Genomic DNA, 16,698 nt, shown 5'->3' with positions numbered 1-16,698 from the left:
CGGCATGGCCTAGCGGCTAAAGTCCTCGCCTTGAACGCCCCGGGATCCCATATGGGCACCGGTTCTAATCCCGGCAGCTCCACTTTCCATCCAGCTCCCTGCTTGTGGCCTGGGAAAGCAGTCGAGGACAGCCCAATGCATTGGGACACTGCACCCGCGTGGGAGACCCGGAAGAGGTTCCAGGCTCCTAGCTTCGGATCGGCGCGCACCGGCCGTTGCGACTCACTTGGGGAGTGAATCATTGGACGGAAGATCTTCCTCTCTGTCTCTCCTCTCTGTATATCTGACTTTGTAATAAACTGAATAAATCTTTAAAAAAAAAAAGGGCATCAGGGCAACTGGCACAGTCATGTCAAAAACCTGCATAGCGACCACGCGCCTACCCCACAACAGCCCACACCACATGGTTGCCATCTTCCCAGTCAGCATCCTTCTGGTGAACTGTAACGTACTCAGTTGGCATGGGACGGAGAGCGCTTCCACCCGAAGCCAAACCTAAAAACCTCTAGGCTGAATCATCTATGCAGCCAATGGGAGCCCTGAACCAACCCCAACCTCAGAATGCATTTCAATTCACAGTATCGTGGCTCTTGAGGGCTGTCAAGAAGGGAGAGCTGGAGGCTATCAGGGGCACCAGGAGGAGGACCCTCCCTCCCCTGCTGACTGGGGAAAACCTGCAGCCAACAATTCCACCATTAAGTACTTCCTGTGGTCATGCTACAGGAAAAAACACTACAAAGTGAGAATGCATTCATGCTCATGTTGTAAGAAACACGTACCCGGATCTCTGTGTGCAGAGCACACACACACACACAGACCTGCACAGATCCACGAGAACCGTGCAAGGGCGAGGGGCGACAGCAGGGAGGAGAGAGCACAAAACCTTTTTCCATGTACCCACAAACTGTCTAAAGGTCTATATGACCACAGCATCTGACAAATGCATTCACAAGTGTGACGACAGCCAAGAGACAGCCTTGCTCTGTATTTCACTGTGAATAAACACGGGTTTCTTTCAGAGCTGGAACTTGACTTCCATGGAATGACCACAAGTGCTGTCTGCCATGACATTCCTCAGTGAACAATCCTGGCTGCCAAGCTCTGGGTGCAAAGGGGACACGGACTGAGCACCAGTGAGCCCAGCGGGTCCACCCTCTTCTGCAGAACGTGACTGAGCAGCAGGGACAAGGACAAGGTGCTGTGTGAGCACAGAGTGGGGGCGCTGGGGAGCCCAGCAAACAGCACCACGGAAGAGCTGTGCTGTGCACCTGGCCCTGGCCAACACACCACCCCAGCTGCCCAGCACCCCACGCTGCACGGAAGCATGGTCCAGACAGCAGCCTGGGAAAGTACAAGTTCAGTCTGGCCATCTCCATCGCCAGTGAACTTGGCTGCCAAACAGCCTCAGAAAAGGAAGCAGGGAGGGGCGGCAGAGAGCTGCAGGTGCTGTGTGCAGCGGTGCGCTCCAGAAAGCAAATGTGAGCTTGGGGGAGGGACCCGCTGCAGAGCCAGCAGCTGGACAGGGACCAGAGACCCCCACGCTAGGGTCGAATGGGCCTTCTGATGGGTTTCAGGACAAAATCTTCAGCTCTCTGCCTACATTTCCAGCTCTGAGCCTACATACTAACTGAATCCAGCAATCCTGTTCCCACAGTTCTTACCTGTGTTCAAGTTAAAAAAAAGTTAATCCAATGATGAAGTCATAGTATTGATGTTCCAAGACAAGGGGTTAAAAGGGGAAAACTTAAAGAGGGAAAAGTGAAAAAGGATGTTGTAGCTCAGGACCCTTCACTATAGCCTAGTGGCTAAATCCTCGCCTTGTATGTGCCAAGATCCCATGTGGGTGCCGGTCTGTGTCCTGGCTGCTCCACTTCCCATCCAGCTCCCTGTTCATGGCCTGGGAAAGCAGTGGAGAATGGCCCAAAAGCCCTGGGACCCTGCGCCCAGAAGTGGGAGGCCAGGAGGGGGGCTCTTGGCTTCAGATCGGCACTGCTCCAGCTGCTGCGACCACTTGGGGAGTGAATCAGCACATGGAAGATCTTTCTCTCTGTATCTCCTTCTCTCTGTATTTCTGCCTTTCTAATAGAAATAGATACAGCTTAAAAAAAAGAAAGAAAGAAAAAGAAAAAAGGCTGCTGCAAGTTCAGGTAAGGACGTCAGAAAGGTTATCAGTCTAAGAAGTTCCAGGGAAGCAGTCATGCCGGGAGGTCTGAGCCCTTGACGCACCTGAACATGCAGCCGCGCAGAGAGGAGGCTGAGGGGGACCACAGGAAGTGCAGCCTGCCGTGTGGCAGGGGGCAACCCTGGGAAAAGTGTGGGACACAGGTCCTGCTGAAGAGGAAAAGGGGGCTGAGGAGCAACTGCGCCATGGCCAGGAGGCAGGAGCTGGACAAGCTGGACTCCCAAAGCTGCCAAGCGCCACTACCGTCCGGGGCCAGACAACTTCCTCCCTCAGTGATATGTTGAAGTGGGAGAACAGAAGTTGGGGTTAAGGATGCTAAAAAGAGGAGCCATTCAGTAACTCACTCAGGGTCCAAGCTGGACATTCAAAAATCCAGAAGTCAAAAAGGCAAAAGGGGACCATAAGTGGGGCAAAGAGGTGGGGACGCCGCTACTCTGACCATCTGGCCAGAAGCCAAGTCTCTGGGCCGAGCTGGCCATGGGAAGGCTCTCAGGGGAAAGGCCACCTAGACTCTCAGAAGGGAAAGTACCCAAGCCACAAGGAGAGCTCATTACACCTGGCCACCTACAAAGCTTCTTGCGGAGGCAGGGCCTTTTTGTTTGATTAATAACTGTAGATATTGATGCACAGAGCCGTGTAGCAGTGGTGAGTGCTCACAGACCCAAGCCTGGGGACAGGCCAGCTAACACCTACAGGTGCTACCAGCTTGTAGAGCGCTGGGGCCCCGGGGCCTGAGGGTGTCGTGGAGGAAAACGGAAGACAGTGAGAAATGCTGAGTTTAAAACAATCCTATCCACGGGGTGCCTCTCCCTGCAATGCTGGGAATGAGGGGGGGGTGGTTGCGAGCTGCCACCTGGTTAATGGGGTCAGGGAAGGAGGTGATGCCAGAAGCTGGGAAACCCCTTTTCCGACTGACCGCTGGCAATGAGAAGATGCGGGAGTGGGAGGCGAGCCGGCAGCTGCCTGGGGAGCCCCTTTTGCGACTGACCGCTGGCAATGAGGGGACCCAGGAGTGGGGGCGAGCAGGCACCTGCTTAATGAGGTCAGGGACCGAAGTGATGACATGGGGAGCCCGGGGCGGGGGTGCGGCCGGCCTGACCCAGTGGGGCCAGCAGAGTGCGGGACCCCTTTTCCTACTGGCCGCTGGCCCGGCCAGCGCCCCAGCGCCGGGCACGTCCTGCCTCTCCGAGCGACCCCCGCGACCGAGCCAGGGAACCCCGACATCAGCCCCACAGCCCGCGGGGGGCGCGCGCCGCCGCGTCACTTCCGGGCGCGCCGCCGGGCTCCACACCGGCCCCCGGCCTCGCAGTGCCATTTTCGGACCCCAGCCGGACGTTCAGCCCGGTGGCCGCTCACTCACCCTCGGGCCGGCCGCGCGGCTGACCACTCCGGAAGCCGCCACACACGCCCCGCTCGCCCCCAAAGCCGGCCGCCGCTGCGACCCGCTTCTGAGAACAACCGTCCCCGGCAGGCGCAGGCGTGCTGGGCGCGCCCCAAGCCCCGCCCCCAGGGCCTCCGCGAGGCCGACGGCGCGTGCGCAGCGTGCCCCGGGAGCTTGGGGCAGCACGGACGGGATCACGTGGCTGGACACGTGGGACGACAGGGACGTGACCCCCGACCTCCGGCCTGCTTTAGTCATCCAGCATGAAAACGTGGCGCTTTTTAAAAATTGAATAAAAGTCCTTTGCCCTGTTAGCAAAGACACTATGGCTAGAAAGGCAATTGGTGCAGTAGTTGTGTAATGGAGACTGTCATATCTAGTAACATGTCAGTTAAGTTCATGACATTGTAAATTTCCTCTTTCTATTGTTGATTTTGAATCATGACTTTTCATTTAAGGGGATGTACAGTAGCTGTGAAATGGAGACTAACATCCAGATGTGAGGATGTAGTGTGGTATGCATTTCTGCTTCCAAAGATGGACTCCCAATGAAACTGTTCACTATATTTTGACAATAGGATTCTGGACTCTCTGCCATTGTCCATGCCCGCAATGATGGACATATGACTGTGTATGAAGAACTATATGTTAATGATGATATAGAGGAACGGGGGGAGGGAACTGGGGAGGGGATAAGGGAATATGAAACTGTACTATAAAATTATAACAATAATAAAATATATATATAAAAAGAGAGTACATAATTAGAAATATAAAGAATATAAAAAAAATAAAGATGGGACGCAGCATGATAGCCTAGAGGCTAAATTCCTCCCCTTACAGGCCCTGGATCCCATATGGGCGCCGATTCTAATCCCAGCTGCTCCACTTCCCATCCAGCTCCCTGCTTGTGGCCTGGGAAAGCAGTCGAGGACGGCCCAAAGCCTTGGGACCCTGTACCCGTGTGGGAGACCTGGAGGAAGTTCCTGGCTCCTGATCGGCTTCCGATCCGCACAGCACCTTTCTGTCTCTCCTCTCTGTAAATCTGACTTTGCAATAAAAATAATTCAATCTTTAAAAAAGATATATTTAACAGTTTTGATTAGAAAGTACAGATGTATACTACATTATAGCTTCACATCTGGATGATGGTCTCTATTACACAGTTACTGTACATCTCCTTAAATGAAAAGCCAGAAAACAAAATCAACAACAGGAAGAAAAATAGGAAATTTACAACAACATGACGTTGAAGTATTGAATGACCAATGTGTCACTGAAGAAATGAAAAAAAAAAATCAAAAATCTTCTTGAAGCAAAGAACGCTACTGTATGACGTATGAATCAGTGAAAAAAGTCAGTAAGAAAAAATTTTTGAAAGAATGAAAATAAAAATAATATAAAAACCCATGAGATGGAGCAGAAAAACAGTATTGAAAAGGCTGTTGATCTTATATTTTTCATGAAGATTGCTTTATGTCAGAAAAAAAAGCATAATATTTGTCCTTTTGGGATTAACTTATTTCACTGAGCATAATGGTCTCTAGTTAGGACCACTTGGTTGCAAATGGTAGAATTTCATTCTTTTTTAATGGCTGAGTAGTATCCCATGGAGCAGGTGTACCACAGTTTCTTTATCCATCCTCTTTTAACGATCATCTGGGTCGTTCCCATGTCTTGGCTATTATAGATTGTGCTGCTGTAAACATAGGATTGCAGATCGCTTTCTCATATGCAAGCTTCATTTCCTTGGGATGTATTCCCAGAAGTGGGATAGCTGTGTCATACAGCAGAACAATGTTCAGTTGTCTTAGCAGTCTCATACTGACGTTCATAGTGGTTGTACTAGCCTGAATTCTCACCAGCAGTGGGTACCTGTCTCGCCTCATTCACACCAGCAGGTGTTAGTGGAGTTCTGAATGTAGGCCAGTCTCACTGGAGTTAAGTATGGTTTTCTTTTTTTTTTTTTTAGGTGTGGTTTTCGGGTTTTCATTTGTATTTCCCTGACAGCTAGGGAACCTGAGCATTTTTTCATATGTCTATTGGCCATTTGAATTTATTAGTTGGGGTTTTTTTTAAGGATTTATATGTTTTTATTAGAAAAACAGATTGATTCTTTCCCAAGCGGCCTCAACGGCTGGAGCTGTGCCAATCTGAAGCCAGGAGCCCAGACCCTCTTCCAGGTCTCCCATGCAGTGCAGGGTCCCAAGGCTTTGGGCTGCAGCTGCCCTCGACTGCTTTCGCAGGCCACAAGTAGGGAGCTGGATGGGAAGTGAAACATCTGGGATAGGGCCTGGCATGATAGCATAGCGGCTAAAGTCCTCGCCTTGCACGTGCCCAGGGATCCCATATGGGCGCCGGTTCTAATCCCGGCAGCTCCACTTTCCATCCAGCTCCCTGCTTGTGGCCTGGGAAAGCAGTCAAGGATGGCACAAAGCCTTGGGACCCTGCAGCCGTGTGGGAGACCTGGAAGAGGCTCCTGGCTCCTAGCCTCGGATTGGCTCAGCTCCAGCCATTGCAGCCGCTTGGAAAGTGAACCATCGGATGGAAGATCTTCCTCTCTGTCTCTCCTCCTCTATGTATATCCACCTTTCCAATAAAAATAAATAAATAAATAAATCTTAAAAAATAAAAGAAACATCTAGGATATGAACCAGGGTCCATATAGGATCCCAGTGTATGCAAGACAAGGGTTTAGCCACTAGGTACTGCATCGGGCCCACACCAGAGAATTTTAAAGTGAGAAAGTGATAGGATTGAATTTACTTGTTTGGTGTTTTTTTTTTTTTTTTTTTTTTTTTTTAGGATTTTTTTATTCTCTTTGGAAAGACAGCTTGATAGAGAGAATGAGAGACAGAAAGATCCCCTGTCAGCCCATTCACTCTTCTAGCACTCACAATGGCCAGAGCTGAGCTGATCTGAAGCCAGGAGCCAGGAACTTCCTCCAGTTTTCCACGCAGGTGCGGGTCCCAAGGCTCAAGTGACTCAAGTGACTCTGGCTCCTGCCACCCACATGGGAGCCCTAGACGCTCCTGCCTTCAACCTGTCGTATCTCTGGCCAGTGCAGCCATCTGGGGAGTGAACCAATAGATGGAAAATCTCTCTGTCCCGGTAACACTTGCAGATAAAACAAAATGAATCATTTAAATAAAATCATCTCTGAGACCATCCTAGACCAGCCAGCCAGAGTTGAACCTTTAGCTTAGCCAGAAATTCCTAGCTGACTCAAACTTGTGAGGCTAACAGATATTGGTCATTATTGAGGCATGTCTGGGATGTTCCTGTTCAGCAGCAAGCAACAGCTAAGTGATCAGTGACATGGAGAGCTGTCACAGCCAGGGTCAAGACCAAGCATGTGGAAGACATCAGATAGTTCCATTCCGGGGCCCATGGCTCAGGAGAAGACTTGCCATTGACACACAGGCACTGGGCGAGGTGGGGGGGTTTCTGGGAAGACCCCATGCTGTCACACGTGCAGGTGTAGACCTGCAGGTCACCAAAGATGTCACCAACCTCAGGCAAAGGACATGCAGGAACAAGCCAGCAGAGAGCCTTGCTCTGCTGCTCCTACTCACTGCGAGCGGTCCGCGCATGGGCACACACACCAGACCACCAAGTGGACAAGCAAGAGGAGGAGAGAGAGGGCCTGGAGCAGAGAGCACAGGCCACAGGTCCATCCCCCCACATGCCAGGCAGGGATCGCGTCACCCAGGGGAGCTGGAGGTTGGCCTGGGAAGGCCAGACAGACTTAGCAGGTGGGATCTAGGTTAACATCTGGTGGGAGTCCTGGCTTTCTCTTCTCCCCACTTTTTTTTAGGATCAGGAAAGGACCTAAAAAGGTGAAACTGGTGGTAGTGGTTCTGGGAAGGGGAGAGGAGTCACATTTGTGCATTATTGGATTCAGGCTGCTGGGTTTGGTCTGTTACGATCTCTGCTTCATGTTTTTCCTTCTTGCATGTGCCTGGTGGTCACCAAGTAGCGGGATAAAGGTTTGAGTCCTGGCTCATGTCTCACCCTTCAAGTTGTCAGTCTGCTAATAGCCAATGAGTCCTCCATAGTTTAACTCAAACTCCAGACTTTAAAAAAATATATATTTACTTATTAAAAAAAGAGGAAGACAGGGAGGGATCTTCCTTCCACTGGGTCACTCTTAATGTAGCTACAACAGTCAGGGCTGGCCCAATTGTTCAGACCTTCCATCCAGATTTCTCATGTGGGTAGCAGGGGCTCAAGCACATGGGCCATCTTCTGCTGCCCTCCCATGCACATTAACAGGAAGCTGGATTGGAAATGGGGCAGCCAGGACTTGAACCAGCATTTCAATATGGGACGCCAGCAACCCATATGTTGGCTTAACTTGCAATGCCACAATGCCCCCTTCCCGGTTCCAGCATGTAATTAAGCTTTCTCATATCCACCCTCAGGCTGTCTGGAGACGTCCTGGCTGCCTGTTCAGTACTTTACAGAACAATCCAGACTGGTAACTTACTTGTGCCATGTCCTTGTCACTCACTAATTGAGGACCTTGGTCTCTTGGCCCTCTGGGGACCCAGAGTGATATGTGTGGTCTCATGTCCAGCCCTGTTCCCTCTCCCATGACTTCAGACAAAGAAATGCAGTCACAGGCCCAGAATGATGACTCAATTGGTTAATCCTCCCTTTACAAGCACCAGGATCCCATGTGGGTACCAGTTGTCCCAGCTGCTCCACTTTCCTTCCAGCTCCCTGCTTGTGACCTGGGAATTCAGAGGAGGATGGCCCAAAGCCTTGGGACCCTGCACCCATGTGGGAAACCTGGAAGAAACTCCTGACTCCTGGCTTTGGATCGGCCCAGCACTGGCCACTGTGGACACTTGGGGAGTGAATCAGCAGATGGAAAATTTTTCTCTCTGTTTTTCTTTCTCTCTATAAAGCTGCCTTTCCAATAAAAAATAATTTTTTAAAGGAAAGAAATATGATCATTGCATGCACCAGTCCTGGGGCCCCCAGAGCTCAGTGTCCCACAGTTGCACACAGCAACAAGGTTTCAAAACCCTGCCTCCTTCCACCCAGCAGGAAATCCTGCCCACTGCCTCCACCTCCCTTCTGTGAGGGCCACGCTTAAAGACACCCACCAACCCCCTCGCAGCCGTTTGGAAGATGAGTGTGCTGTCTGCTGCCAGGCTGTTAATCAGTTTATGGCAGCACAAATAAAATCAGAGCGTCTAATTAAAACTAATGAACGAGTGAGCGGAGACCAGTCCGGCCGCCTGGCTCTCCAAGGCTCCAAGCCGCAGATAATGAAAGTGTCACCCCGCGAGTGATGCGTTTCAGCAGAAGTGTGAGGGCAGCAGAAACGAGCGCACGCCCGGAGCTCCCCCTCCACCCAGCACAATTTGCAAGTTCTTGGAGCCCAGTGTCAGTGCTTCTGGTGCTTCTGATTAAGACTCCCACAGGAAGTCAGCCAGTTTTCTGGGCAGTCCCACAGGCTGGGGTTCTTCCGTGAGCAAGAAGGGTGCGTTTTCTTCTTAAGGTTTTGGTGAAGCCCGGAACGGAGAAAGTCATCAACCAGGGCTCTACTGCCGCATCATCCCATGGCAGAAGGCCAAAGAACAAGAGACCAAACCGGTTTTGCACAAACCCACTCCATCCATGAAAGCTGGGCCATGGTGACCTAAACACCCCAAAAGGTCCCAGACTATTATTGTGGCATAGTGGGTTAAGCCATCCCCTGCAACACCAGCATCCCATATGGCTTTTGGTTCCTTTTCCGGCTTCTCCATTTCCACTTCAGCTCCCTGTTAATGAACACGTGAAAGCAGAAGAAGACGGTCTAAGTCCTTGGGCCCCTGCACCCATGTGGGGGACCCAGAAGAATCTCCTGGCTCCTGGCTTCCATCAAGCACAGCACCGGCCACTGTTGTGGCCATTTGGGAAGTGAAGCAATGAATGGCAGATCTTTTTCCCTCTCTCTCCCTCCACCTCTCTCTCTGAAACTTTCAAATAAATAAAATATAAATCCTTGTGCCAAGCATGGTAGCCTAGCCGTTAAAGTCCTCATGTTGAGCGCCCAGGATTCCATATGGGCGTCGGTTCTAATCCCACCACCCCACTTCCCATCCAGCACCCTGCCTGTGATCTGGGAAAGCAGTTGAGGACTGCCCAAAGCCTTGGGACCCTGCGTCCACGTGGGAGACGCAGAGGAGGCTCCAGGTTCCTAGCTTCGGATTGGTTCAGCTCTGGCCATTAGGAATTTGGGGAGTGAATCAGTGGATAGAAGATCTTCCTCTCTGTCTCTCCTCTTCTCTGTATATCTGACTTTCCAATAAAAATAAATAAATCTTTAAAAATATACATATATATACATATATATATATATGTATGTATCCTTTAACATAAATAATTACTACTGTGTGACCGGTGTTGTGCCGTAGTGCTGTTAAAGGCTGGCATCCCATGTGGGCACCATTTCATGTCCCAGCTGTTGTAGGTCAGAAAAGCGTCCATGAGGCCGGGTCCAGCACATACCCCATGTAGAACAAGGCACACTATATAGTGTGGACCGCTTCTCGCTGTGATCATGGAGGCTGCCTGGGTACAGTGTGCTGCTGGCGCTCCAGCCTGGAGAGGCCCTGACCACGTACACCAGATCAAAATGTAAACTAGGAAGTACGGGAGCCATTGAATGCACTCTGCCGTCTCGCCATGGGCCAGTGGAGAGATTCAACGCCAGGGATGCCTGTCCGCGCGATTCTCAGGACCAGGGCTGGCACAGAACTGTGCACCAGTGTCGGCTGTTAGAATTGTTGGTGTTGGTGCTAAACAGAGATTCCCAGAGCACCACAATGGGAACTTCCAAGGTGAACTGAACACCAGCCTCCCTCGCAGCGTCCTGGGGACCTGGTGCCCACCAAGAGGAGGTCTCCAGAATCCAGATCCAGGGAGCACATATCCAACTCCATGCCTCCTGGGGAAGTGCCCCCCCTCCACCTCCTTGCGATGGCCCCCTGCCAGCTTGGCCTGCTTTGCTCAGCAAACTGTGTTCCAATGTGATGCGCTCAGGGCTGGCACTGGGTCACAGCAGGTTAAGCCATCACCTGCACTCCCAGCACAGGAGCATGGATTTGTGCGCCAGATGCCGCACTTTCCAATCTAGCTTCCTGTTAATGGGAAGGCAGCCAAAGATGCCCCAAGTGCCCTGTCGTCTATTAAGACCTACATGAAGTTCTAGGCTCCTGGCCTTGGAGAATCAGCAAGTGTAAGAGCTCTCTCCTCCTCCCTGTCATTCTGCCTCTCAAATAACTAAATCACAGTTTTTAAAAGTCTTTTCCATTCCCCACCCATGACCTGTGGCATTTTCTTGGTGGCAATGTGTTCCACATAGGAGAAACACAGAAGTGACAGAGGCAGGGGTGGGGGCTACAGTGCAGAACTCAGCAAACGGTCCTGGAAACCGGACCCAGCTCAACAGAACAGTGTTCCCCGACAATGAACACCATAGTCTCACAGCTTCTGTCCCCAAACTGAAGCTCCTCATCAGGGATGACAGCTGGGGGGTCGAGGCCCGTGTGGTGCATGCCGAATCCTGATGGATACAGGCCTCGAGCGAGATCACTGGGCTCAGCAAGTTTCCAAGCAGATGCAATTTGGAAGTTCCCCGAAGGTCTCACGAATGCAAGCCAGAGCCGTTGGCACAGATGATCAGAAATGAAAGCCAAAGTTTCATCAAAGCTAAGGTGTAGGAGCAACATATTGGTCCCTTGGCGTCATTTGAAGAAAATTATAATGTATGGGGGGGGGGGGGCAAAGAGACGGGGAGCGTGCGGTGTGCAGCACGCCCTGGAGACTTGCCCGCGGTTTTATTCCTGGTATAGCAGAAATGAACACTCCCAGCAACCCTTCCGGGAGACATGTGCTTAAGTGAGATTAATCAGCCCAGCCTGTGTCCACCTAATGAGTCATCTTTGACATGACAAAGAACACGAGCTGTTGGCCTGGCAGTTCTGCGCCCTAGCGCATGAAACAACTCGGGCTGCCCAGGTGCTCCGCTGTGGGTAGCCCCTGAGCCTGTGAGGTTCAACCACAGCTGTGTACTGGGTGACACTGACCCCCACCCCGATGTCTCGAGAGTGGCCTGGGGGCGGGGAAGGCAGAGGGGAGCTCCTGCTCCCTTGCGCCTCAAGAACCCTCCTTTCTGGTCCAACAAAGTTCCCATGGGCCACTGCTCCGGGGCCCTTTCCCATCATGTTGTCATCAAATCCCCTCACCATTCTTGATTGTTGATAACTCTCCCCAGTCTACAGATGAACACACTGAGGTCCCAAGGTAAACAGTAGGTACTGGGCAAAGTTGAGCTTGCAGATTCGGGGCTCCAGCTTATGCCCCCTCTGGGAAGACTTACAAGGGACAAGACCTGTGGAAATTCGGGGACCTGGAAGCCATGTATGTGTTGGGGAAGCATCCTTCTGCCCACCATGCCACCCATTTTTTTTAAAAAGATTGATTTATGTTTATTGGAAAGTCAGATACACAGAGAGCAGGAGAAACAGAGAGGAAGATCTTCTGTCCACTGATTCACTCCTCAAGCAGCCACAATAGCCAGAGCTGAGCTGATCCTAAGCCAGGAGCCAGGAGCTTCTTCTGGGTCTCCCACACGAGTGCAGGGTCCCAAGGCTTTGGGCCGTCCTCACTGCTTTGCCAGGCCACAAGCAGGGAGCTGGATGGGAAGAAGAGCAGCCAGGACATGAACTGGCATCCACATGGGATGTTGGTGCTTGAAGGCTGAGGATTGGCCATTGAGCAATCATGGCAGTCCCTTGTCAATACACTTTTACAGAAGTAAATTCTAAATTGCTATAAAAAAATTAATTGCCGGTGATCTGAACAGTGGCACGTAGGAAGCCTCATGAGAACAATAGGTTCCAGAGGAAGACAGTCATAGAACTGAAAGAAATTATTTATGTCAGAGGCAGAGAAAAAGGTTTCTTTCTGCTGGTTTACTCCGCAAATGCCTGCAACACGTGGAGCTGGGGCAGAGATGGAGGACTGAGGACCCCATCCAGGTCTCCCCGTGGGTGGCAGGGCTCCAAGCACTCGACCCATCACTCCTGCTTCCAGGGTCTGTTTTAGCAGGAAGCTGGGGTCAGGAGCCAGAGCTAACACTGAATCCAGGCACTCCGAGTGGCAAAAGGGTTCTCAACTAACTGCAACCTCTTCCACGTTTTCGTCCTCTTCTTGATCTTTGTCCTCATCAACCTGTTAAAGATTTGTTTATTTGAAAGACAAAGTTACAAAGAGAGAGAGAGACAGAGAGAGAGAGACATCTTCCATCACTGATTCGTTCCGTAAATGGTCACTACAGCTGGGGCTGGGACAGGCGAAGCCAGGAGCCAGGAATTCTACCCAGGTCTTGGGTCATCCTCCTCTGCTTTTCCAGACCATTATCTGGGAGCTGGGTTGGAAGTGGAGCAGCCAGGATACAAATGCACTCACACGGGATGCCAGCAGCACAGTGGTGGCTTAAACCCACTGAGCCACAACTTGTTCATCGCTAGGCCAAATGCACCCAACAGAGATGGATCTTTCTGTAGCCGTCTCCACGATGTGCGTCCGTGGCGTGCCTAATGTGTATCTTCTGGTACTCACCATCGAAGCACTCACCATCGTGGGTAACAGAACCGTAGGACCCAGAGCAGAGCAGGTGCGCAGGAAGCCCGGGAAGTTGTCGCAGAATAGGTGCAAGAGGGAGAGACCCAAGCTGAGAGACAGTAACTCGCTCGTCTGGCGGTAGAGCAGGGACACAGCTGGGACAGCAAGCCAAGTGTACCAGCTCGTTTGTCCCTTTCACGCCCTCAGTAGCCACCAGGAGGAGGGGAGTCAGGTGGGCAAGGTCCTGGACATTAGACCCAATAGGTGAGTTTCATGGAAAAAGCCAGGCAAAGTCGGCTGTGCCGAGGGCTGGGGTGTCCTGGGTGCTGGTTGGGTGCTGGTCCTGGTAGGTTGGTGGGGTCGCCCACACAAGGACACTGTTCCCAGTAAACTTGGCTGTGGACAACTGAGGGACCCCATTGGTGTTCCAGGAGGTATTGTCCATCAGGTGTATGGAATCAGTTAATAGGGGATGGGTATGTCTACATTGGAGCATTTAGAGACAGCTTCCGGGACTAGGAAGGCTCTGGAAAGGGGAATGGTGAAGAAGCTGGGAGCTCCTCTCCCTTCCGCACTCTGCCAGGGGGCAGAGCTGCTCTGCCAGGGTGGTCGGGTGGGGCCTGGGATGGTGTTTCAGCGGTCGAGGGTGGCTGGGGGTAGGAACACCAAATAAACCAGACCATGCTCTTAAAAGAAGAGCAACCCAGCCCTCAGCCCACCAAGGACACAAGGGGAAAGAAGAGGGGGAACAGGAGATTCAGGGAGATCCTGGAAGTGTGGGGACAATGCAGACGGAAGGCAAAGAAGCAGAGCAGGGGGCTTCCAGCTGGGGTTGGACCGGCAGAATCTGATGACAACAGGAGGGAGAAATGGATGGTGTGGGCCCGGCATGGTAGACTAGTGGCTAAAGTCGTCACCTGGCAGGCTCAGGATCCCATATGGGTGCCAGTTAGTGTCACATTGGCCCCGCTTCCCGTCTCCCTAGTTTCCAAGACTGTTTCCCTAGACTCTTGGGGGACTCTGACACTCAGGGCTGACTCTAGCAGGGGCTCACCCCTGAGCCTGCACAGCCCATCCCCGCCACCCCAGGAGAAGATACTGACAATTCCTGTCTGGAGAGCGGCAGAGAAACCTTCCTGTGACAGCAAAACCACGATGACCCAAAATGTGGGGATTGAGGATTCCATTCTTGGGGCCAGAGTTCCAGGACCCCATCCTCACCCCTAGAGATCTCGGCCCCAGCGCTGACATGGCAGATGGCAGGGTCCCAGGTGCAGCACAGTGGGGATGTGAGGCCGGGTGCAGGGGTGTAAGTGGCCTGTTACCCAGGCCACCTCGTGTCCCAGGTGCCCTCGTGTGCAGTGGGACAGGGCAAAGAGCATCACGCTGGAATTAGGTGAAGGACGCCACAGCTGTTGTGGCTGCGACACCTTAATGCAATGGCTGTGACACCTTAATGCAGTGGCCGTGACACCTTAATGCAGTGGCCGTGACACCTTAATGCAGTGGCTGCGACACCTTAATGCAGTGGCTGCGACACCTTAATGAGGTGGCTGGTTTTGCTTCCTCTCTGAGTGTAACTGCTGAAGTTCTAGAAGCTTTTGCCATCTCCCTTCAGGCTTAAAACCTAATGTCTATGGGGCAGGTTTGGAGGAAGAAGTGAAGGAGCATAAAGGTAGTTGCTGGTGGCATTCCTTTAGATATCCTGCAGGGGCTGGTATCATGGTGCGCCGGGCTAAGCCACCGCCTGCGACATCAACATCTCATACGGGCACGGCAGATGAAACAGCTCTCTCTCTCTCTCTCTCTCTCTCTCTCTCTCTCTCCCTCTCTCTCTCTGTCTCCTTCTCTCAAACGATGCCTTTCAAATTAATAAACAAATCCTTAAAAGAGAGGGAAAAACTACAAGTGGTTTTCAAAACTTTTTGCACACAAGTAAACTTCATGCTTTAATTCCGCTTCCCCTTAGCCATCCTTGACCATGTGAAGTCCCCTTGTATGATGATGTGCAACTGCCATGACAGCTTCATACAGAGGAATTCCAAGGTCCTAAAAATCCCCTGTACTTGGCCAGTTCAGCTCCCAGCACCCCACCCCGCACCCCTCACCGCCACATTACTCTCCCAGAATGTCACAGCAGGCAAGCTTGTCAGACCAACCCCTTAGTAACAAACCAGTCATTTAGCAAGCAACGTTCAAGGTTCCACTGGACAGTTCATTTCTATTCCGTGCTAAACAATTCCACCTTGCCTGCTGCATAAGGCTTATTACTTCCCACCAAATGGGGAACCCATAGGCACAAAAAGTAAAGTTCAGCCCTCCCTCACATAAATCCAAAATTGAAGCAGAGAGAGATGAAGGAGCTATACACAAAAGCCAGAAGTAGAAAATCTCCGAAGAAAACCCAGAGTTACCTCCTCATGACTTTGGATTGACCTTGGTTTCTGAGGACACCAACAGTGCAAGCAGCATGAGCCAAAAAGATAAAGGGGGTTTTTATCAAATTAAAATTTTGTGATTCAAAAGACATTAGGAAGATAAAAAATAACCCACAGAAGCTTGTATTCCTTTTTTGGCTTTCATTTTATTTAAAAGGCAGAGAGAGAGGGAGAGAGAGAGAGAGAATCTTCCATCTATTAGCACACACCCCAAACGCCTGCAACAGGCAGGTCTGGCCAGGCTGAAGCCAGGAGCTAGAACTCCGTCCAGACTCTCCGTCCAGACCCAAGCTCTTGGGCCTTCTCCTGCTGCCTTCCAGGCACATCAGCAGGGAGCTGGATGGGAAGCAGAGAAGCTGGGGCTTGAAACAGACCCTGGACGTGGGCCACAGGCATCCTGGGTGGTGATGACCCACCACTCCAAATGCCTGCCTGCCCGCATTTTTTCTCTTGACCTTCCTGGTGTCCTTTGTTGAGTGCCTTGCTTCCCTGCTCATCTCCGAGTCCCTCTCTGGTGCCCTCCTGAGAGCCCCGAGCCCTCACTGTTTCACCATCTCCTCTAGGGCAGGTGTGCTAGTGACAAACTCCAGATCCTTGAGTTTGCTGCAAATACCTCAGTTTCTCCTCGACTTTTGCAGGACAACAGAAAAGCAGAAAAGGAAAAGGAAAACACTCCTTGCACAGGGTCCTTCCCTACTGACCCTGCTTGCCATCCCTCCCCGCTCCTGTTCACCTTACTGTAGCAGCCAGCACACAACCAGCTGGCTACACCCCCAGGGAGACCCGGAGAACGGAAGCTGTCGCCTACCCTACTGTCTTCAGGAAACTTTGTAGCTTTTGCACCCAGTCCCTGGGTGGGATGAGGGCCAGGGGCCTGTATTTTCCTGAGCCCTGACTTTCCCGCTGCCCCACCCAGGGTTGCAGGTCAGCCTGCCACGACTCCCCGGCAGTACCCATTGCCTTTTCCTCCAGGGATGGCCCAGGCAGGCAAAAACCCAGACTGGGAGAGTTTTCTAGAAAACTACAAGGTCTTGTAGAAAAAGATCCCACCTTGGGAGCAGGGATTGGCA

This window comes from Ochotona princeps, chromosome 13 (genome assembly GCF_030435755.1).
Source record: "Ochotona princeps isolate mOchPri1 chromosome 13, mOchPri1.hap1, whole genome shotgun sequence".
Lineage (NCBI taxonomy): Eukaryota > Metazoa > Chordata > Mammalia > Lagomorpha > Ochotonidae > Ochotona > Ochotona princeps.
The sequence above is the reverse complement of the archived record's forward strand: the minus strand, read 5'-3'. Positions refer to the sequence as shown.